Here is a 25,112-nt window from a genome sequence, read left to right on the forward strand (position 1 = left end):
TGCTGCACTATCGTCTGTAGCTTTTTAAGCACAGCCGACGGCCGTCATTGTTGTATAAATACACTATCACTTTGTTGAACAAAACAAATTCTCTTCTGTGTAATATGGTAGTCCTGACTAATCCGATTAATTTTAATTTTACCACTCGAACGTCATCCGATGATTCGTTGCTACGGATGCTGGCTGGTACACGCTCCGTGAAATCTCGACCGTAAATGACGCGATGCTTTTGCTGCTACGACCGCCATAGACGCCACTGAAGCGAAATTTTTGTTCTGTTAGGGCAACAAAGTCGTTTTTACTGGGATCGCTTCCAGCTCGCCGTGAAATTTCGAACGAAAATTATGCGTGTGCGTAATACATTGCCAAATGGTGCGTACCTTACATGAGCAGAATTGGTTGGTTTTAAAAAAAAAATCCGTGCGTGAAAGAATTAAAAAATCTAATAGTTTGAAATTGATAATCAAAAGTTTCAATACGATTAGCAAACTTGTGGAAAGTTTGTGAACTGATTGATATAGGGGAAAAGACGGCTTTGGCAGGTTTTGTTCTATTATTGTCAGGGGGGTTTTTGTCGACCAAATATTATGAAATTTAATCACAACATGTTTAGGCCAAATTTGAGCATAATGAGTCATAAAAACCCCCTGCCAATAATAGAACAAAACATGCCAAAGCCGTCATTACCCTTATAAATCTTTAAAATACATCGAAACACAAAGGTGCTATTAACGTTTAAAATCTTACGTGATATCGTGACGGTCCCCAAATTAAAAAAATTTCGTAGTTTACGTCAAAAAAAATAGATCGTATTGAAAAAGCTTTGAAATCACTTCATTCTCGCAACTAAATAAGGAACACATTCAGGGAAGATATGAATGGAAAAGCTGTGTCGATAAATACAAATAGTCGCCGCTTTCATATCGTTTTTTTATAAATATAATGACTGTTTGTTTTTCGCTTATCTTGAGCAGGCGCTTAGCTTTGGTAAATGGTGACGGTAATTAGAGTCGTTGATATTTGCTATGTTAATGAAAAACAAGCTTCGTTTCAAAGGAATTCACATATCAACGATTGAATGAATAATCCATGTGTAAACTCTTCTAGTTCGTGTAGAATAACCATTTACAGTTACAATATTATGAACATGAATAATTAGTACTCAGTACACCCAACCGGCGGTTGTTAGATTTTCTAACATTTCTGTATAGGAATCTACCAAAACCTGTATAAGATTTGGGCATATACGAAATTGTTAGATTTTTATACAAAAAATGTTAGAAAAGCTTACAAAATTGTTAGATTCTCATACAATATTTGTATAAGAATCTAGCAATTTCGCATATGCCCAGTTCTTATACAGGTTTTGGTAGATTCTTATACAAAATTGTTGGAAAATCTAACAACCGCCGGTTGGGTGTAGTTTCCTCTCAAATTATGAATATTAAATCAAAATTTTAATTTAACAATTTCAAAACAAAACCCATAACATCAAATTATAGTAATTAATATAATTAGTTTTCAAACTGCCGCGTAGTATGATTTTTTATAGCTTTATTTTTAGCAAAAATAACGAAGTACAACGTCACTCTAAAAAATATACATTGCGTTACACTTCCACAATAATCACCTCAAGGTGACTAAGGCTGCTTCTTTGCTTAGACGATCCCCACCGATGTGTATCCAAATGAGTGTCTAGTATAGGAACGAAATGCGTTCATATTTTATTTATGCACTTGTTCTCGCACCGGTTGTTTCTATCAAGGTTGTTGAAGTGCAATCATGCTTCGCACCGGTGGTGAATATCCGGTTGCTATTGAGACAAACACGGAAATAAATAAAATCAGGAAAAAATTATTATTTATTATGCATCCCAAGATAAACACTCAGATCGTTATCATCTGAATCAGCCTCCGTTGAATTGCGCTGGAGCGCGCCCATTTACTTTACCCACGGCGGCTATTCAACTATGGCAACTCCATTCGGCGGCTTATTAAATTAAACAGCACAGACTCACACCCTGTGTAAAATCTTATGGGCGCACTGCTGCGCAATCTTTGCTTGCGCGTTATCACCGCGAAGAGTTGAGCGTTTAAGAAGAGCGCGACAATATTTTCAAATCTTTCAGAGCGCGCTCCAAGTTTTGTAATATAAATATGTGCATAATGCATTTTGTGATTATCAGATTAGCTAGACACACATCTGCTAGGTGGCGCCAGCTTATATGCAATAATTTAGTGAGGTGGATATCTCGAGATCTATAAGACTTAGAAAGATTTGGTCTTCTACAAAGTTGTTCGGGGTAGCCATAACATTTATGATGGAGACTAGTTTAGTTTGGAATTCATACGCATAGCGGCGCTAGTGTATGAGAAATAACCTGTTAGGTTAAATATTTCTACAAAGTTATCCGAATTATATGTTAGGTTGGTTATTATGTAAGATTTAAAAGGGTAGTTTGAAACCGCAATACTCGTTGGCGCTCTAGTTGAATCGAATCGAGTCAAGTACGAGACACTGAAGATGGCCTTACTGTAGAAGTCGAAATAAGCATATGTCAAAAGTTACAACCAAGTGGTGGAATTAAATGGAATTGTACGAACTCGTTTTATGTCAAATAACTTTGTAGAATACGGCAATATTCTGAAAATTCCAGATTTTGAGATATTTAACCTATCAGTTTATTTCTTATACACTAGCGCCTCTAAACGATTGTGTTTAAAACTAAACTTGCTTGCATCATGACGGTTTTCACCACCCGAACAACTTTGTGGAATACGGCAATATTCTAAAAATTTCAGTTTTCGAAATATCTAACCGAGCAGGTTATTTCTTATACACTAGCGCCACCAAGCGGTTATATCTTAATCTAAACCTGCGTTGGTCATAATGGTTTTGACCACCCGAACAACTTTGTAAAAGGCGGCAATATTCTAAAAATTACATATTTCGAGATACTTGAACTATCAGGTTATTTCCAATACACTAGCGCCGCCAAGCGGTTGTATTATTAACTAAACTTGCTTTCATCATGATGGTTTTAATCATCCGAACAACTTTGTAGAAGACAGCAATATTCTTAAGATTTCAATTATCGAAATATCTAACCTTTTAGGTTATTTCCAATTCACTAAGCGCCGCAAGCGGTTGTATTTCAAATTAAACTTGCTTTCATCATGATGGTTTTAATCATCCGAATAACTTTGTAGAAGACAGCAATATTCTAAAAATTCTAGATTTCGAGATATCTAGCCTATCAGATTATTTCATATGCACTAGCGCCGCCAATCAGTTGAAATCCAAACTAAACTGACCTCCATCACAATGGTTTTGATGATGAATAACCGAACAATTTTTCCGAAAGCCGCACATTTGTTTGTTATGTGGTACTCTAGATTTCCGGGTTATTGTTTGGCAACGGTTGGAGCGGGTCGCCAAATTTGCCGACTCACTGTTCACCAAAGGTTTTGTTTTCAGTTCCCTCACCCGTTCACCAACGACCGGTGCCAGTTCTCGTCATGATAGAGATTGCTATTTTGGCTTTATTTACGCACTGGTGGGGATCGTCTTAGTCAACAAAAACGTGAATCGATTAGTGCACCACTTGTGGTGACTGACCACTTGCAACTACCGATAAACAGGTGGATGGTAAACGATATTGAAGCAATCTAACCGACTGTCTGGTAGAACGGTGCTCGACCAAAGGCAATTGCAATTAGCTGGCTTGAACTAAATATCTTTCAGCACTATTCGCCATATCACAAGCTGCATGGGGCTCCCTACTGGCCTAGTGGACAGGGTACATACAAATGATTTTGATGAATACAAAAGATTATGCTGAGACATGAGAAGTTTCTTTAAAAAAGACCAAGTTCCAGTAGAAACGTAGTATGGTCAACGAAAAAAATGACCGCACGAACATGACACCGTGATATATGCGGCTCAAAGAATGTGTAGAGCAATAATAAATTTTCTTGTCGAGTGAAACGATAAGCATTAGGTTTCAACACAGGAACTATAGCCTTCCAAGTAATGTGGGAAGCTAGGGCGAATTCTAGTACAAATTTGCAAATTGTAACCTTTGTTGTTGTCAATGACCATGGATCTTCAGAATTTCGCATAGCAATAATATCAAGATAGCAGCTTTTTATTTCTTATAACAAATTATATCACTTTGTAATATCAATCAACCAACAATCCTGCAGCTTTTTAAGGCTACGACATTTATCACTTGGTTGAGATCTTGGTATCAAAGCTTACACATTTAGATTTTACTCAGAATAATGTATATGACGTTTGGTATCAGGATCCTTTTTGTAAAGTGATAAAGCTTGTAGTCTGCATAAGTCTGAGTCTAATTTATTTAGTTTCTATTCTACTGTAAACGTTCTCTCCACATGTACTCTGTCTTTCTGCCAAAAACCATATGCACTCAGTTAGCTGTAACCCAGGTCAGGCTCGTTAAAACTGGACTACTGCTGGTATCATCTTCCACAGCAGTAGGTACAACCAACATACGGCTAATACCATGGGAAAAAGTATCGTGTAACGACATAAATTTGCGATTTTATTACCCATGTTCGAGGTATCTTTACAACTACGGGACACAATAGTAGGTAAGTCACACCAACGACCAGATACGGTGACTGAGACAGCAAATGGAATGTTTGTTCGGGGTCTGCTTTACACCATTTGTATTACTAACCAACCAGTCACTGTAGTCACTGTGCGGCGACATATCGATTGGATTGGGAGGGGTCCCCTCACGATGGTACTACTGGGAACAGAGGTGGGTTTGGGCTGGTGCAGCGACTGATATCTTATTTCGTCGCTATCTCACGTGATTCGGCGATAAAGTTATCGAGTCGTGGAAATCGATCTATTTCGAGTGGAGAAACATTATGTCTGCAGGCAGAGGGTAAACGAAATATTATGACATTTTCGATCAAGCAGACTTTATCGGAATTCACTTCATGCAAAATCTGCATCTAATAGGGCTAAGTGCTCGGGACACACATGGTATACCCATCAGTTCAAAAATTTGTATTTATTTGTATAACATATCCATTCAAAAAAATAACTATTCAATACGTTTTAAAATAAAAGTTTGAAAAACGATCAAATATGTCTACCTTGCCCTACAGGTTTACATGGCTTTTAGCACACAATAAAAATGACAATTGAGACGGCGCTGTTTATCATTTCGGCGAGTATGATTATTTTCCCTCAATAAAACGTACTACGTTTATCTCAACGTCAATATGCCGAAAAGCAATTGCTTTCTTCTTCTTCGTTAATAGGTCTACATTCCAACTGGAATATACCCTGCTTTCCAACTTAATGTTCTATCAGCATTTCCACAATTATTATTTGAAAGCTTTTCAGTGCCTGTTATTGCAGAGGCACAATGAAAACACACTATGTCCAAGCAGACGGGAAAGTTTTCCACCCGAAAACCATCCAAGACCGAACCGAGAATCGAACTTGTCTTCTCCGCCTTTGCTTGCAAGACTAACTTCTTGATGCGCATTGTAAATTCCATTGCAGTTGTAAATATTATTGACGCCCCTGTATTTTAAAGCACCCTTGTCAGCGTACTTGCATAACGAAACGGTAATCGAAAATATGACACCGATATATTCGAACACGTTTGCAACAAATGGTTGCTAATCAGAGCCGTAGTGTGGACTCCCAGCGCCTTAGGCCCCTCTTCCTTAGCAACGAAAATTAAATGTGCTTACAATTAGACAACAGTTTGAATTCCACCTAAAGATTAAAATGTATAGTGATCTAACGCAACAGACAGCGAATAAAAATATACTTTAAGTTCTCAACAGTCGTCTAAAATATACACCACAGAGAAAATGCTTTACAAATCATATAAAAAGTTCAAATGGCTTCAAGCACAAAAACTGACAGGGGGTTCAAAATCATTATATTTGGCGTGATGTTTCCATGGTTTGAAGCCACTGCTAGACCTAGTTGGGTCAATTGAGTCCAACTCTGGAGTGACTTGCTTGATGGTCAATATCAGTATCACACCTAGTGTATCAACAAAATCCAACTTTAGAGTGGGTCTGTTGATCGTTTGGAGCTACCACTGTATCTAGTTGGGCCAATGTTTGAAGTTGGATGATCGATGATCGTTGTCGGACGTATTCGAATCAAGAAAATCTAAATCGGATGTGGCTTGATCGGTGTAATTATAAATAACAATAATATAATTGGGTTGGTTGATGGTCTGATTAACGATCTTCAAGGACATCTTCTGCAATCAATTAATGCTCTACTATCAATTTGATTAAGCGAATATTTAGTTACTGAAAGCCTTGTGCTTGTAGACAGATGCTTTAGATATGTCCCATCATTTCTAATACGCCCCTTTATTTTGAGTCTCGCAAAGGATCTTTAGAATTTGGTCAACCGATTGAGTGCGGAGCAAATTCAATCCTTGAGGAAACTAATTGCAACCACTTCCGGAAGTCCCTGAAAAACCGGAAGACCATTTCATATCACCTTTTTATGTGGAAATAAAAAAAAATCTTTGTTCGCTCAAATCATTCATATCTTAACCATCGACCTTTGGATTTTGCAGTCGATTTGCTATTAATTAGCTGATTTTGACTATTCTCGTGTGAGACGACAGTGTAATTTGAATGCGACAATTCTCGCTAGAAAAAGCACAATAGTTATAGAGATTTTTGGCCCTTGGCTAGATCACATCTGGTGCCCTTAGCTATTAAAGTTTTATAAGCTGGCGCCTGGGGGGCAACCATACCACCTGCAAGCTACGGTGATGTTGCTAATGAATTTGTCTGCGACCGATCTTTTAGGGCTAACGACTGTTCCGGTCAAATTACCAGTTCGGTTCTATGTCCCTTCGGCAGTATGTCGCTTTAAGTGATGAACCTAAGGAGTCGTACACTAATTATGTAAGCATTTTTTTTTTGGGTTTTTCAAACCCTCTCTCCCCTCTAGTAAGATTTTTCCCATAGAAATTATTTTTGCCTTTCTCGTTTTCTTCCTAAACAATGGAGGGGGAATCTGCTCAACAGACATCCTGGGTTGACCAGGAAGTGCTGGGTTAGGGGCCACCTCCAATGAGGGAGGCAGGACTGCATCCCCGACCAGCTAAACCGTTTCCATTGCCGCCAAGCCCATCGTCCCTTCGGTACAACCAGAAAGTAATGCTTCAAAGGGGGGCCAGTGCATGAGGTGATGTCTGTGTGTATGTGTGTGTGTGTGTGTGTGTGTGTGTGTGTGTGTGTGTGTGTGTGTGTGTGTGTGTGTGTGTGTGTGCGTGTGTGTGTGTGTGTGTGTGTTTTTTTTACAAGGTAGAATGCATTTTACACACTAACCCAGTACACGTGCATTGTATGGTGCCAAACTACCACACGGAAGTGTACTGGAGTGTCGGACTAAACTCCCTTGGGCTCCACCATCGTTTCCCCAGGAACTACCTCGCAGTACTACTTCTGGGGGGATGGCAGTACTAAGCGTACTCGCTCATTATCGCTCACACAGGCACTCGTCCCACGCGAGACTGACTTGGGTGCTCGCACACCATTCACTCCATTTGAGTCTTACTTGGATGCTCTCCCGGGCGCTCCGCAGACCACACGCTACTCCCCATGCACCACATGTGCACAACTGTAGGTGTGTGGGTACAACCCACTGCTACCCTGCCGCCGAAGCAGCTTCTCCAAAGACCATTCGCTCCATGTGACCCTTTTCGGGTGCTCACTCTAACACTCCCACTGCAATGCCTCGAAGGTGTCGATGGGGACCTCGCCTCCTACCTCAGCATGTGCAGTCCATACTCAGACTTCTTCTGCGCGTCGAGGTGACAATAGCGGCGACACGCTATGACACTCCTGCCTCCAGCACAACCAGATCGCTTCCTCCCTGCCAGAAGCAGCTCACGCGCTACCCCTACCGGGTGGGGACACTCCCCAACTCACTCCTAACACTCCCACTGCCATGCCTCGAGGTGTCGATAGCGGGATGTAGGGACCAAACAACGATACTACGCTACGACACTCCCTACCTTAACATGTGCAGTCCATGCCTCAGACTTCTGCTGCGCTTCGAGGGTGACAATAGCGGTGACGCGCTATGACACTCCTGCCTCAGCACAAACAGATCCACTCACTCCCTGCCAAAGCAGCTCACGCGCTACCCTACCGGAGTAGGGACACTCCCATGCCAATTGGCACTCCCTGGGCTTGTGCTTTTGAAGCGGCACATAGTCAGCTTTGATAGAGTCTGATTACGGGCACTTGTGGTTTTTGGGAGGGATTTTAGCAGAGCCCACTGCTAAATCCCACCACGCCCTAGGCAGTTCTCCCTGACTCGCAGACAGCTGGGGAGGGGTCGTCAAGCCCTTGGACATGGTCCATGCTGTCCCTGCTGCCCCCCTGCTGTATGTGTGTGTGTGTGTGTGTGCGTGTATGTGTGTGTGTGTGTGTGTGTGTGTGTGTGTGTGTGTGTGCGTGTGCGTGTATGTGTATGTGTGTGTGTGCGTGTATGTGTATGTGTGTGTGTGCGTGTATGTGTATGTGTGTGTGTCTGTGCGCACCAGCCCAAAAAAAAATGTCACTCATTTTTCAGGTACTTATCCTTAACCGATTTACTCGCAACAAGTTGCATTCGACTCAGAATACTCTTCCATTGTTTCCTATTAAAAATTGGCCAGATCGGACTATGGGCTCACGAGTAATGGCCAAAATACTATTTTTATAATGCACGAGAAAGGCACCATCACCGCTAGGTGGCTTTATCTGGGTTTTTGTTTATATGAAGAGTAAGAAAATGACAGACCCCCACAGTGCTTACTTAATTATTGAACTACCCCTTAGCTTATTTTCTCTCTAATAAGGTATGTTATTATTACGTCTCCAAAATACAGTGCCTTCTTATATTCTACGCAAATCATCGCACATTGGTTTAGAACGAGATTACCGTTTTGGCTCAAATCCAGAACATGACTCATATTCCGAACACTGGCGTTTTTTCACCCTAAAACTAAAAATTCCATCAGGTTCCAGTTCTGAGGATCAAGATTATAAATTAATTCAAAATCCTATGGAGAGAATCACACGGAGAATCATGTTCGAAAATTCAGTCAAAACTGTATAAACGTCCAAAGTTTTACTAAAATGTTCACCTGTCTTTTCTTAGATTCCTATAGAATTTTTGTTCAGAAATCTGGCACCGAATCTTTCAATTTTTTCGATGTTGGCAATACTCAACGTCCTGACGCACTTTTAGTTCGGCAATGGCAAGCAGTGCTCCATAATCTTCGAAGTGCGTGTACATATGTAGTTTCTCAAACGGAAAAAATCATGCATTTCCGAGCTAATTTTTGACGTAGGACTACGTTTGTCTTTTCTATATTTTTTTTACATTTTTTTTGCCAGAATATGTATTTTTGGACTCAGAATATATAAAAAATCTCATTTTGGTCAAAAATGTCCATTATGCAGTTTCTTAAACAAACGGTTCACATATAAGCAAACACTTCATTTTTTGTCATTTATTAGATCACTGCAGGCAGAATTATTGTCCATTTTTTGTTGAATAACCAAACCAACCCACCACAGTCAAAAATATAGTTTGTAATTATCACGTTTATAAAATCCTCTGATTACAACGATATTAAAAAAAAGTTCGTGAAAAAAAAGCTCGTTGTACGAGAAAGGCAAAAAAGTCAGAATACATATTCATACTAATCAAAAGATATTGGTTTTCTATATCTGAAGGTTAAACGACCATGAAACATGGACGTTGAAGGAGGTTGATCGGAGAGCTTTCGGAATATTCGAGCGTATGGTGCTGCGACAATACTCGGCGGTAAACAGAACGTAGTAGTACCAGCTGCATACAGAGATGGATATTGTTAAGCTTATACCGCACTGCAGACTACGATGAGCTGGAGACGTTGTTCGTATGCCGGAAGAGCATCAAGAGAAGATAATATTCAGCAGAGATCCCGGAAGAGGCAGTAAGCTTCGTTGAAGGTCGCGTACACATTGGCCTTTGCAGTTGGAGAGCACCTGGCGCCCTAGGACGACTGGAAGCGATTGGCTAAGGATCGAGTCCAGTGGAGTAGAATTCGGCGTATGTTCATCAAGTAGGAGCTGTAGCCAGGGATCGTAATTCTCACGAGCAGAGAATGCTCCCTCACGCTAATTTTCGCCGAGAAATCGGTTTGCGGGAAAAGAAAAAAACGTCTGATGAGAGATAACCATTTTTCCCTCACTACCAGTGCCGCGAAAAGTTGAGTTGCTCGTTTTCTTGCTCCTTTCTTCGTTTTCGTGCCATCGACAATTGCAAAAAGAGTAGCCTTTATGGAACAAACTACCAAATCCCTACATGCATTCGATGTGGTGGTATGGCTATAGTGACCGCATCCCATCGTCGTGTTTGTTCGAATCCCGAATCCCGTTGCGGTATTTGTAATGAAATGAAAAAAGAAATTCATCCAGTAGGCAGTAGCCTCCTTTCAAGAGGCTCGTAAGCCTCCTTTCAAGAGGCTCGAAAGCTTCCTTTCAAGAGGCTCGGAAGCCTCCTTTCAAGCGGCTCGTAAGCCTCCTTTCAAGAGGCTCGTAAGCCTCCTTTCAAGGGGGTCGTGAGCCTCCTTTCAAGGGGCTCGTGAGCCTCCTTTCAAGAGGCTCGTAAGCCTCCTTTCAAGAGGCTCGTGAGCCTCCTTTCCAAGAAAGGCTCGTAAGCCTCCTTTCAAGAGAGCTCAAGCTTCCTTTCAAGAGGCTCAGGAAAGCCTCCTTTCTAGAGGCTCGTAAGCCTCCTTTCAAGATGCTCAGAAGCCTGCTTTCAAGAGGCTCAGGAGCCTGCTTTCAAGAGGCTCGTAAGTCTCCTATCAAGATGCTCTTGCGCCTCCTTTCAAGAGACTCGTCAGCCTCCCCTCAGAGACTCGTGAGCCTCCTTTTAAGAGGATCGTGAGCCTCCTATCAAGAGGCTCGTAAGCCTCCTATCAAGAGGCTCGTAAGCCTCCTTACAAGAGGCTCGTAAGCCTCCTTACAAGAGGCTCATGGCCTCCCTTTCAAGAGGCTCGTCAGCCTCCTTTCAAGAAGCTCCGTAAGCCTCCTTTTCAAAGGCTCGTAAGCCTCCTTTCAAGAAGCTCGGAATTCTCCTTTCAAGAGGCTCGTAAGCCGCCTTTCAAGAGGCTCGTAAGCCTCCTTTCAAGAGAGCTCGTAAGCCTCCTTTCAAGAGCTCGTAAGCCTCCTTACAAAAGCTCGTAAGCCTCCTTTCAAGTGGCTCGTAAGCCTCCTTTCAAGAAGGCTCGTAAGCCCCTCCTTTCAGAGGCTCGTAAGCCTCCTTTCAAGAGGCTCGTAAGCCTCCTTTCAAGAGGCTCGTAAGCCTCCTATCAAAAGGCTCGTAAGCCTCCTTTCAAGAGGCTCGTAAGCCTCCTTTCAAGAGGGGTGCTGACAACCGAAATTAAAAAAAAGTGAAAAGTAAGAATAATAGTTAAATTGCGATCGCTACTGTGGCATTCAATGTTGAATCACAAAATAGAGTAAATTTGCTTTGTAAATACGTAATGCGCTCACCATCTCGATCGTTTTACTTCGGTTTATACAACTTCGCACTATTTTTCGCACGCCTTCAGCAACCTCTTGCCATCAGCGTCACAAGTAGAATCAGCGATTCTCAATACACCTAGAGATATAATTAGCTTGAACACTATCTCTGCGACTCCGGATGTAGTCGATTCGGCTATAGAAAAGCTAAAGTTCTCCAATTCACCTGGACCCGATGGCTTTCCTTCCTCCCGATTGGAAATTTTTCATCGGAACTTATCCATCCACATAAATATAGAACCTATCCCTGAAACACGGTGTGTTCCCAAAGGGGTGGAAACCATCGTACATGTTCCCGTTCCATAAAAAAGGATAAAAGCATCATTGAAAATTACCGTGGAATTACTTCACTTTGTGCTTGTTCCAAAGTGTTTGAAGTCATTGTCAACTTTTGGGCCTGCTATTTAAAATCCCTTTGAGGAGACTCATACGACAACCAGAGTAGAACGATTTTCAAAAAGTTTGTTCAGTGTTAAGACTTGACCTTGTTGACAATAAAATCTTAAAAATAATTCAGCTCCAATCAAATTCCCGATTCTTTTTTTTGTCTTTATGAAGTTGATTTTAAATTTATTATATTAAGTTTAACACCAATAAGGAAAGGATTCAGAAGGATTCCTTTCGCAGTCCGACCTTCGGTCCCGCCAATAGCAAGGTATAGCAAATCCACCCCCCTTCTTTTCCGGTTCAGTGGCTACCTTGAACGTTGTGCTTGCCACACAAATTAATGCAAATTAATTTGACGTCCAAAGCTTTTAATTAATAACTGTGTAAGATCATGAAGAACACTAAACATGGAGCAAGAAATGGATATAAATGGGACACTAAATATAACCTGATAAGGATATGTCAGTTTAGCTTTCCCCTGATGAGGCATTCCACGGGGGCATGTCAGTCGATCCTGAGCGACCATTTCGAAAATATTTGAAACTCTGCACAGTTTTTCAATTTCATCTAAATCGTCATTTTTCGATATCAAATCTTCATATTGAGTCACGACTAACTTTTCAAAAGGGTGTGGTTCAAAAATATTTAAAAAGCTGCACAGCAAAAACGGAATGTTCGATTGTTATGATTTTTTCAGCAAAGTTAGACAACTAAATGGTGAATCTTAAGAAAATGTGCACAGTAAAAAAAAATTTTTTTTGCCTTTAAAAATATCATTTGTCACAAAACTCAAATATCTCAAAACCCTATCTTTTCGAACGTAATTTTTTAGGAAAACGGTCCATTATATTATTATCTACCATAAAAATTTGGTGATGGTAAACTAATAAACAAAAAGTTATGACATTTCAAACATTTCACAATTTTCACATTTAGTAAAAAAAATTTTTCTGTGTAAGTTATTTCGAGATTTGCAGTTTGATGCAGATTTTATTGTTAAGGGACGTGATTTAAACAAGTTGTTTTCATGATATTTTGATTTAATTATTCATAGCATCTATAAGAAACTTAGACACGATCCAGTGTTGTGATCAAAAGTATTGATAGTGTCATAATTTTCATTGCACGTGACTGGCGAAAAAATCTTTTTAATAGTGTTGAAACCTGTTGATAATAACGTTGATAGAAACATATCAGAAATGTTATTTTTAAGACAAAAGCTGCAAAATCAAAGATTTATATACACGTATACGTCTATAGTTTACCTGCAAAAATATACCTCTTAGAGAATAGACTTTATGATCGGGAGGAAACAGGTATCTTCAACAACAACAAATGCATGATAGGTACATACCATGACAATGCTCACGAAAAACAAAAAATTACTACTACTAAGGTTGTTAAAGATCTTATAGTAATTTTTTTCTTCAGTCAAACAAATGACACCAAACTAGTCAGTAAAAACTTAAAGTGATTTTGTTTATTGAAATATTACGAACAACACTTGAGTAGCCGCTTTCTCAACTGTTGTAGGCCGTTTGATGGAAAAAAGTGTTCAAAAGGAGTTTTGAAATCTCACCGAAAGCACCATAGATAAACTGAAAGCGACTGGTTATGCTCCAATGTCCACATTGAATACAAATTTACGCATTTGCGTCCTGCCGTCTAAACGTTGACAAAAGAGCAATCTGTATATCATCGGTTGAGCAGAGCGCAGGAGAGTTCGAAAACGACAGCAACTGAGGAATTGCCAGATGTATCGACAACAACTGAAATTACCAGAAGTATTAAGTGCTGAGAGCCTTGCCACCGTGCCATCAGCGAAATCTGTTTCAACAAATCAATCGGAAGATGAGTGTATCCAAAAGGTCAACATCGAACGCTTTAACGAGGGCATAAGCTGGGATAAAAGTGACTCCGATTAAATGGAGTAAGATGGACTACGTTTATTACGGAGAAAAAATACCGTGAAATAAACGAAGCTGTACGAAAACCTCTTCAAATTAGGACCTGATGATGTGGAAAATACAGACTACGATGAGGTAATTATAAATATGAAGGAAAGGTTCTCGAATGCAGCCACGACAAGGAAAGAAAAATTATTGATTTTGTCGATGCTGCCAAGTTCGTCGTCTATTCAGGATGCCATTGATGAGTTCAAAACCAATAGAAATACAGTAAAGAGGCAAAACAATTGAAGAATAACTGTCTTTCAACCAAAAATACTAGGTCTAGTACTGCATTAACAGATGAGACAAAAGAAATAGTAGTTCAATATTTTTGAAGATGATGAAGTAAGTCGAGCTATGCCTGGTCAAAAGATTATGTATCAGTAAAAAAGATGGAAAGCGTCAAGCAATCCAAAAACGATTAATGATGACGACTTTGAAAGAAGCGTACACGCTTCAAGGAAATTCAGGATAATATTAAAATAGGTTTTTCCTCATTTGCAAGCCTTCGGCCAAGGCAATGTAAGCTTCTTTCAATTCAGAACACATAATGTGTGTGTGCACAACCCATGAGAATATTAATCTTATTTTACATAGTTTGAAAAGAATCAATTTAACAAAGGATATTAAAATGTTAACTGGTAGTTTTTTGTGTGAAAATACAACATCAAATTGCTATCTACGATCTTGTTCGGATTGTCCAGATTCTTCATCATTGGAAAATACTTTATTCGCTGAGTTTGAAGAAAATATATTGATCAGTTATCATTTGAGCAATGGGTGACCACGGATAGGTGTGACATAGAAACTATTGTAAAACCTGTAGATGAGTTTGTGTCATATTTTTGCTTGAAATTAGAAAGTTTAATCCCTCACGATTTCATTAAAACAGAACAATCCAGCTTTTTAAAAATACGAAAATACATGACAAAATGGTGAATTTTTAGTCATTTGTGATTTTTCTGAAAATTACAGCTTTGTATTGCAAGATGAAGTGCAGTCCATCACTGGAACGTACAACAAGCTACAATTCATCCATTCGTTATTTATTTTAATGGAAGTACATAAATTGAACACTTAAGTTTTATTATAATTTCCGAAGATTTAAGACACGATTCAGTATCCGTAAACTTGTTCATTGAAAAATGATTAACTTTTACGCGTTGATAAGCATAAAGAAGTCAAAAAGATATATTTCATGTCTGATGGAGCGGCGTCGCAGTACAAAAAATCGTAAGAATTTTCGAGCCTATGTCAATTTAAATCAATGTACGGAATTGATGCAGAATGGCATTTTTTTGCTACATCACATGGCAAAGGTCCTTATGATGCTATTGGAGGAACAATAAAGCGCATGGCCACAAGAGCAAGTTTAGCCAAAGAACGTGAGCATCCAATTAAAACTGCGAAAGAACTTTTTGATTGGGCAAATCGTAGAAAAGAAAAGATTTAACAAATTATCATTTTGTTTTACTACTACTGAAGAGTACGAAATAAAGGCTTCAGAGCTCAGCGAGCAATTTAATAACGCGAAAACGATCCAAGGAACCCAAAAATTTCACTGTTTCATTCCATTGTCCGGAAAATAAAAATTAAAAGCAAAACTATACTCAAACTGTGCTGATAATAATTCAAAAAGTGTTCGATATTTTAAAAATTTGAATAAAATAAATAAAAATAAGTATTAATAAACTGTTTTCATGATATCATAACCCAAAGAGACAAACCCAAAACTCTTAGAGTTTCTATAACAACGTTATTAACTGCCACATTTAATTTAATACTTAGGATAATATTAATTCATTTTATTTATTTATACATATAATATTTATACATATAATATACATAATATCGATGAATACATAAATATGGAATATCATACAAACAACTTGTTTAACTCACGCAAGGCCCTTAACAATAAAATCAGCATCAAACTGCGATTCTTGAAAAAAAAATACACGGAAATTTTTTTTGTTTACTATATGTGAAAATTGTAGAAATCTTTTGAAATGTCATAACTTTTTTGTTTATTAGTTTACCATCACCAAATTTTTATGGTAGATAGCTAATATAATGGACCGTTTTCCTAAAAATTTTTACGTTCGAAAAAGATGAGGGTTTTGAGATATTTGGAGTTTTTGTGACAAAAATAGTATTTTTTAAAGAGCAAAAAAATTTTTTTTTTTTTACTGTGCGCATTTTTCTTAAGAATCACCATTTAGTTGTCTAACTTTGCTAGAGAAAAAATCACTTAACAATCGAACATTTCCGTTTTTTTGCACAATGTGCAGCTTTTTAAATATTTTTGAGAACCATTTTCACATACACCCTTTTGAAAGAAGAGTTAGTCACGTGACTCAATATAGAAGATTTGATATCGAAAAATGACGATTTAGATGAAAATTGAAAAACTGTATGCAAAGGAAGTTTCAACTCAATAAGAAAATCATGAATTAAAAATTTTCTTAAATTTTGAGTGCTGTACCTTTGCTTGGAATCGCTCTGATGCTTCCCCCGCTTGATATTGCTCATTGTAGTCTGCATTTAACGCACATTGTTCGTGAGCAACGTGACGGATGGCGCCACACTCTTTAAAATTCAACCGAGAAATCTACCATTTACTTGATCAGTCATTTTACTCGAAATCCAACAATATCGTTCCCAGAATGATTAACGCTTTGTCGCTGCGGTTTGTTCGCGTTGCACGCTAATTTCCCTAAAAGAATTCTTCCGATTCCGAAAGGTAGCATAAGTAATAATGACGGGTACCGTCACAGCTGCTATTCAAGAAATTGTTCCAGCTCGGTCACGATTTAGTGATTTTTGTTTGCCGTTTCCTTCGCTGTCAGTCTACCCGACTTACTCCATTGGAATTTAAAGAACGTTTTTTGCCTTTCTCGTACAACTTCAGATTTGGCTTACCGAAAGGCTATCGTTTCACTCAAATTCGAACTTTTGATAGAAGTTCCTGGAGACCCATAGTGTGTATATACCGATTCGACTCAGCTCGATGGAGGCTGAACAAATGTCTGTCTGTCCATTATTGTGTGTGTGTGTGTGTGTATGTGTGCGTGTGTGTGTGCACAAAATGCACCATAAAAAACATTAATGCCAAATTTTCACGCCGAGAAACTCTTATGGTACCAATTTTTCTTGCAACAAGTTGCATACGACAGAGACTGAAACGCTGTTTCGCTGTGATTGAATTTCATAATAATTGCGAATTGCAAAAAATAGATAATATTAAAATAGTGATGATACATAGTCACATAGAACAATAATGTGTTATGAAAAATGCCTTGCATCTATGAATATTTTTAAAAGTTTATCCGTGAAAAAGCTTGCTCCCCATTAAGAGTTCCATCGTACTATAAAGATGCTCGTGTTGCATGCATTTAGACGTAAAAGTATGCTCTTCGTTCAGTTTCATAGTACTGTAAATTGTCAAAAGTCAAAATTCGAACATAGGAAATTCGAGAAACTTTTGGCAGCGCCATCTGTCGTCTAGTGGTAGACAAATTTTTCTACTCCCTTGCTTAACGCATTCGGGGCAGGTGTAACTTGTTTTGCCTTTCTTGTACATCATCGAGGAATTATGTAAGCGTAAAGGTTACATTTATTACCTTTTTTGCGCGCCAGAGATATGAAACCAGCCTCGGGCTGAAAGTCTCCTTAATAAAGACACAAACAAAGGAAAAAAAAAAACAAAAAAAAAGAGCCTTTTTGCGCGAGAAAGGCACCATCACCGCTAGGTGGATTAATCTGGGTTTTTTGGAATAAGATCTCGATTCGGAACATACCTACTTGTTCTTCTTTTTATAAGAAAACTATTTTTGAATTTTTTGTTGTGAGGCTTCAGCATCGAAACTAAGCTTAAACTATTGTTTTTCGTTTCGTATCGACTTTATTCTGAAATTGATGAACCTTGTTTTTTTGCACTGTGTGTCCTGAATGAGGAGATTTTCAAAATTACTAACTCTCGAGTCGCGATACCATTCTTTGGAAATCTGAAACCACATGATAGCATGGATTGACGACTGAATGTTACCTGACACGGAGCGACTAACAACGTCGGCGCCAAGGTAGTCCGAAGCACCAGACTTTTGAAGCCATTCAGCTGGAACGAACGTTAGTTGATGAAGTTGTTTATGCGGATTTCACTTGTTGGTCCATCTTTCGTGTTTTCTGGTGTTTGCGTGATAAAATAAAAAAGCCATTTATTTTAGACTTAAAGACGCAGTACACAGGCAAAGTGGAAACATGAGCTCATTGAATTGGATGAGCATTTGCATTGAAATAATTTGACGAATCATTTTTCCTTGTAGTCAATGTGGCGATGCTAAAGTCGTGTTGGAGATAAACATTCAATCAACTGATTGCTTCTAACATGAACATTTCCGAAAGTGGTACTTATCTAGGAAATTCGTAAATTATTAAAGAAGCTAAAATGCAAGGATGTGCATGGATTTATGACCAGCGATGGCCAGGCATTGAGCACGTACTAAGATGCAGCAAGAAATCATCCTTCATCAGTATAATTCCACGACACACGAACATACACTTCATAGAATTACATGATATTTGATAAAAGCTCCTCAGGTGCCCTGTCAGTTAGCGTGTTCTATCAGTTAGTCAAAACTGGATCTTAAATGTGGTTAACTTTGTTTTAGCATTTTTAAATAATTATGTACTTCTTGACGATAAGATGAATTTGTTGCAGTGATAACATGGAAAATGGATTTGCATATACTATTTCAACAAATTTATCAAATTGGACAAACTTGAAATTTTATACGAACACCACAGACAAACAAGAAGCAACTCGTCGTGTAAATTGATTGAAATATTATCATCATTCGTTTTACTGAAAACGTTACTGTTGCCTATTATCAGAATTGCGAACAGCAAAGTCGACCATGATTGATTCCCATTTGACGTTTGCTCCTAACTCGTACTTTTAAATCTATATGAATCATTATCGCCATCAGTGTTTTGCTTAATCATTATCAGACGATCATAATTGCAATTTTCATGCGAAAGCTTTTTATTGCTTCCCCGCTTGTTGCTCATTGTAGTCTGCATTTAACGCACATTCGTGAAACGTGACGGATGGCGCCACACTCTTTAAAATTCAACCGAGAAATCTACCATTTAGCAGTCATTTACTCAATCCCAACAATATCGTTCCAGAATGATTAACGCTTTGTCGCTGCGGTTTGTTCACGTTGCACGCTAATTTCCTAAAAGACCTTCCGATTCCGAAGGTAGCATAGTAATAATAATGACGGGTACCGTCACAGCTGCTGTTCGAAATTGTTCCGCTCGGTCACGATTTAGTGATTTGTTGCCGTTTCCTTCGCCATCGGTCACCGACACTCATTGGAATTGAAGAACGTTTTTTTTTTGGAACAAGATCTCGATTCGGAACATACCTACTTGTTCTTCTTTTTATAAGAAAACTATTTTTGAATTTTTTGTTGTGAGGCTTCAGCATCGAAACTAAGCTTAAACTATTGTTTTTCGTTTCGTATCGACTTTATTCTGAAATTGATGAACCTTGTTTTGTTGCACATGTGTCTGAATGAGGAAGTGTTCAAAAATTACTAACTCTCGAGTCATAGATACCATTCTTTGAAAATCTACAACCACATGATAGCATGGATTGACGACTGAATATTGCCTGACACGGAGCGACTAACAACGTCGGCGCCAAGGTAGTCCGAAACTGCCAGACTTTTGAAGCCATTCAGCTGGAACGAACGTTAGTTGATGAAGTTGTTTATGCGGATTTCACTTGTTGGTCCATCTTTCGTGCTTTCTGGTGTTTGCGTGATAAAATAAAAAAGGCATTTATTTTAGACTTAAAGACAGTACACAGGCAAAGTGGAAACATGAGCTTATTGAATCGGAAGAGCATTTGCATTGAAATAATTCGACGAATCATTTTTCCTTGTAGTAAATGTGGCGATGCTAAAGTAGTGTTGAGGATAAACATACAATCAACTGATTGCTTCTAACATGAACATTTCCGAAAGTGGTACTTATCTGAGAGAGTCGTAAATTGTTAAAGAAGCTAAAATGCAAGGATGTGCATGGATTTATGACCCGCGATGGCTGGGCGTGGGCACGTACTAAGATGCAGCAGAAATCATCATCAGTATAATTCCACGAAACACGAACATACACTTCATAGAATTACATGATATTTGATAAAGCTCTCAGGTGCCCTGTCAGTTGACGTAATTTCTATCAGTTGATCAAAACTGGATCTTAAATGTAGTAAACCTTACATTTTAGCATTTTTAAATAATTATGTACTTCTTGACGATAAGATGAATTTGTTGCAGTGACATGGAAAATGGTTTCATATACTATTTCAACAAATTTATCAAAATGGACAAACTTGAAATTTTATACAAGTTGTACCACAGACAAACAGAAGCAACTCGTCGTGTAAATTGTTTGAAATATTATCGTCATTCGTTTTACTGAAAACATTACTGTTGCCTATTATCAGAATTGCGAACAGCAAAGTCGACCATGATTGATTCCCATTTGACGTTTGCTCCTAACTCGTACTTCTAAATCTATATGAATCATTATCGCCATCATTTTAAAATTTAAAAAACACCCTCATAAAAGCATAAAAAATCAAATCAACCGTTGAATACATGAACGTTACCTCTGTTTGTCTGTTGTTGTACTATTTATAACTTGGTTTTGTCTGATGCCTTATGAAAACTGTAGGTTGTGTTTTTCTCGACAAAAGCAATTTGCAAAACAAGTGCACGACCCACAATGTACTGATTATTTATCTCCACTGTCCGCATCCACTTTGCTAGTCTGTTGGGATGCTATTTAGATTATTAATGCAAACAAGTTTCAGTAAATTAAATATGTTTTCTAATTAGTCAAATAATAAAGGAAGAAAAAATCAAACCAACAATTCAAACAAATTAGAAAAATTGACATAAATAAAAAAAAAAAAGCTTTTTTTCTCACATACATACAGATAATTATTTATTCAAATTGTCAAGCTGGGTTGGTTGGTACACAAAAATGGCGATGAAATAAGTGTTATTCAATCAAAATACAAATGAGGTCAACTATGTAAGTTTCAAGCCCTACTCTATGGAACATTTACTAACAATAGAATTATTAGAATTAGTTTACCAAGAAGATTCTCAACCATGAACCTTTTAAACAAACAAAGGTATTTAATCAGCTGCATGCATTCTCCCTTGATCGGAAGCCGGTTTTGTTACTTTGATGCTGCGCAAGCTGGCCTCGACTATATACGGGCGTATGATGCGCCACTTTTAAGCCGCACACCAGCTGAGTGGTTTCAAGCTTGCCCGCTAGCACATAACATGCTTTATTTAATACAATCGATGCCGCATACAGAAGGGAATGCCCAGACGTCGACAGGGGGCTACTGTTGTTGAAGCGTATCGGTGACGCGTGCCAATTTCTTATTAAACCTTTCCCCAACTTATCTTCTCGTACATAACACAGTGAAAACATATTTTACAATCCGTCGATGTGTTTTTCAGCGGCGTAAATATAGATGTATAGCTTAGCATGACTGAGGCAAGGGCATACAAGCCGCCCAATTTAACTAACTAATTTTAAGATAACTATTTAAATTCGCTAAAATCTATAGGTGCATTAAATGTTAGATTACCGCTGTCACCTAATCTGGCATTCACATTCAGGACTTAAAATATGCACAATGCTGATGTTGCTATTACTTATTGTTTTTTACTGTGCATACTCATGTACAAAAGCGTTAATTGTAATAGAGTGTGTTGTGAAGTTGGGAGAAAAGGGCTTTGTATTACAAAGAGGAATTTGATACTGGGTGGCTGAATAGTTGATGAATAGCGTTTTTTGTAAGAACCAATAACTTGAGCAGTTATTTAGTCATAGTTTTCAAGAAGTTTAGTTTATGAAAACGAAGATGATCCAGGATAAAAATACCATTCTGTCAATGGTTTCATTTAGCGACTGGGGCCCAGTTGCCTCGCCGTTGTCGCGTGAGTTAAAATTTTAATATTTAATTAACCTACATAGCTTTTATGACTTTGAGGCTTTGAGCGTTGTGATCACCACAGCTAGAGCTACAGTGAATCCATACGACACCAATGCTATCAGGGGTAATGTACTAATTACATGAGAGGTGTGAGAGGGATGAATATTGTCATTTTCTCATGGTCCCGAAAAGTATCGTACTTAATTAAAGTATCGAACCACTTGTTATATGTTTCACATCATTGCATAAAAATAGATTTAGAAGCTAGAAGTGATTGCTCATTTGTTTAGTACTTCAATCTCTAGTTAGACTCCGATATCTGATCTCATTCTATAAGGTCTCAAATAATTCAATTATTTGTTCACAGCTATCAACAAGTATCGAGTCATCCTCTTCACATCATATAAATATAACTGACAGATCATATTATGATATCGTATTTTATTGTATTAGTGTAAAAGATCCGATTGTCGTGGGTGTTCCTATAGTTGGGGTAGTGCTGTTTTTCACAAAATCTACGTATTAAACGCAGCAACCCATCTAATCCATCAATTTGTAAACCTGTCATTAGACGAAATAAAAGAAAACGAGTTTGGATTTTTTGCAAAATCGGTAAAGTATCACTAAAACACCTTATCTTTTTCTCAGCTTTGCACCATTAAGTGCGGTAGTATAATATAAAAACAATGGGATTCGAAACTATAGGAACCCGACTCAAAAATTATCACAACTCTTGGAACACTGCACCAATAATTGGAGCTACCGTTTTAGAAAACAATGATAGATGTTGCTGCAATTAGAACACTTTTAGGATGAAATATAAGTAATAACCTTTCATATGCATACTTGAGACCCCAACAGAAACCTCATTCTTGAGAGAGACGATGAAATATTCTGAAGTGACAAAAGTAATCGCAGAGCAAACGTCAAAACTTCTCTATCTATTTCACTTGTAAAATTTGATTCCATTCGCTTAATTTGTTCTCGAAATGTAGAAATTTATAACTCATTTTTATGGGAGCCCCCCAGAAGGGTCTCAAACCATCATATATAAGAACCTTCCCCGCCTCAAAAACCTCTGCATACAAATGTTTACGTCGATCAGTAGTTTCCGAGTCTGTAAGGGTCAGGCAGTCAGAAATTCATTTTTATGTATATAGAGGAAGAAGAAGGAATAGAAGAAGAAGTAGAAGATAAGGGACCATGTCCGAGTCTGACAGATTCCGTCCAATAAAAAATTAGACAGCTGTTGACATTTAGCCGATCAATCATAATTTAGTAAAAACAACAAAAACGATGTTTCCTTTAAAATTGGTCATCGAATCAGAATTCTTTATATCTATGCCGATGACAGCCAATGATAAAATTCACCATCGCACAGCCATACCGTCGTATGTTATACGATTTGCTATTGGAATGTTTATTGGTATGGCTGTGATGATGAATCAACTAAACGGATTCGGACATGTGTACCGTGATTCAATCGACTGTGGTTTCAATAAATGGGGTAAATAACCACGGTGTAGTGTATTTCACCACAAAAATTTGAATTTCTACTGGCCGAAACACGTTGTAAGAGCATCATTACCGGGCGCGAGTATTTTGATCACCCGTACTGGGCTGTCATTTTGTTAAAAAAATTATTTTGAACTAAGTAAGTCGCTAAGTCGAGTCAAGTACGAGACACTGAAGACGACCATACTGTTGAGGGCGAAATACGTATCTGTCGAGGTACAATTGAGTGGTGGAATTAAATGGGATTGTACAAACTTTAGTCATTTTTTTCCGTCTTCTTCTTCTTCTTCTTCTTTTTATTGGCATTACATCCCCACACTGGGACAGCGCCGTCCCACAGCATAGTGTTCATTAAGCACTTCCACAGTTATTATCTGCGAGGTTTCTAAGTCAAGTTATCATTTTTGCATTCGTATATCATGAGCCTAACACGATGATATATTTATGTGCAGGGAAGTCGAGACAATTTCCAATCCGACAATTGCCTAGACCGGCCACCGGGAATCGAACCCAGCCACCCTCAGCATGGATTTGCTTTGTAGCCGCGCGTCTTACCGCACGGCTAAGGAGGGCCTTTTCCGTACCAGTCACTACATATTTTCTGATATCAATTTGGTTGCTGTATTTTACACCGGTGACGTTTGACGTTTGACAGTTCATTAAATAGCAGCGCTCTTACTGCGCTACCAAATTTGGTCACCTGTCAGTTGCGATACGGGTTCAACAGCTCGTTTCGTAGCGACTGGTAAAGTGTCAAGTAATAATACTGCGCTGACAAACGGCTTATACTCACTACCCAATGAGAATAGATAGAAGGTGAGGAAGAAGACCAAATCTCGCGCTTAGTTTTATAGGGGCGTAACTGTATAGATCGATTTCATTTCTTCGATGTTTTCTTTTTATTATTGTACTGAATTGCGCTAGTTTTTCGATGATTTAATCGTTTGGTGTGTTAAAGGATGCTTGTATCTTGCACCAGAGTCAATAATCACGGTTGTAGCTTGTGAAACAATTGAGTTATTAACAAAATATAAAATCGATTAAGAGAAATCGATCAATACAGTTACGCCCCTATAAAACTAAACGCGAGAAATGCAAATGTATTAGTGGATGATGGAAAATGTAAACAGCAAATGGTGACGTACATATTTGCACGGCTTCTTATGGGAGCTCGTTCGAATGTAGTAGTAAAAGCTTTTTCGCCATACACGAAAGGCACGCACACAATATATGGATTTCCATACCTTAGTATTTATTTACATTGCTCACTACCGGTAATCTTGTTCTAATGAATTCATTCCCGACCAGTAGATGAAATGTGACAAAACCGGGAAAAAATGATTTTCGATTTTCCAATTTGTTTCAGAAATATGTGGACTTTGTGGCCGTGCGGATAGCGACGTCAATTGACTAAATATGTCGTGTGCTGTAAAGTCTAGATTCGACTCCCGCCCTGGAATGGAGAGAAGTTTTTCGTAAAGCGAAAAATTCTCTATTGATCCACTGGGTGTTGTGCAAATGTACTGTCCCTTGTTCCAAGCTCAGTGCTGGTACACGAGGAGGGGCGTCGACCTCGATAACAGAAATTGGTATGAACTAGCCTTGAATAAGAGGTAAAATACCAAAAAATAA

General features: G+C 38.4%; 1 protein-coding gene across 1 annotated transcript in view; it reads right to left on the bottom strand.

Annotated features, from left to right (window-relative positions):
* The window catches only part of LOC134212587 (cyclin-Y-like protein 1), a 54,571-nt gene that overhangs the window by 16,895 nt on the left and 12,564 nt on the right, over nucleotides 1-25,112 (bottom strand). The window lies entirely within an intron of this gene.

The sequence above is a fragment of the Armigeres subalbatus genome, chromosome 2 (genome assembly GCF_024139115.2).
Source record: "Armigeres subalbatus isolate Guangzhou_Male chromosome 2, GZ_Asu_2, whole genome shotgun sequence".
Lineage (NCBI taxonomy): Eukaryota > Metazoa > Arthropoda > Insecta > Diptera > Culicidae > Armigeres > Armigeres subalbatus.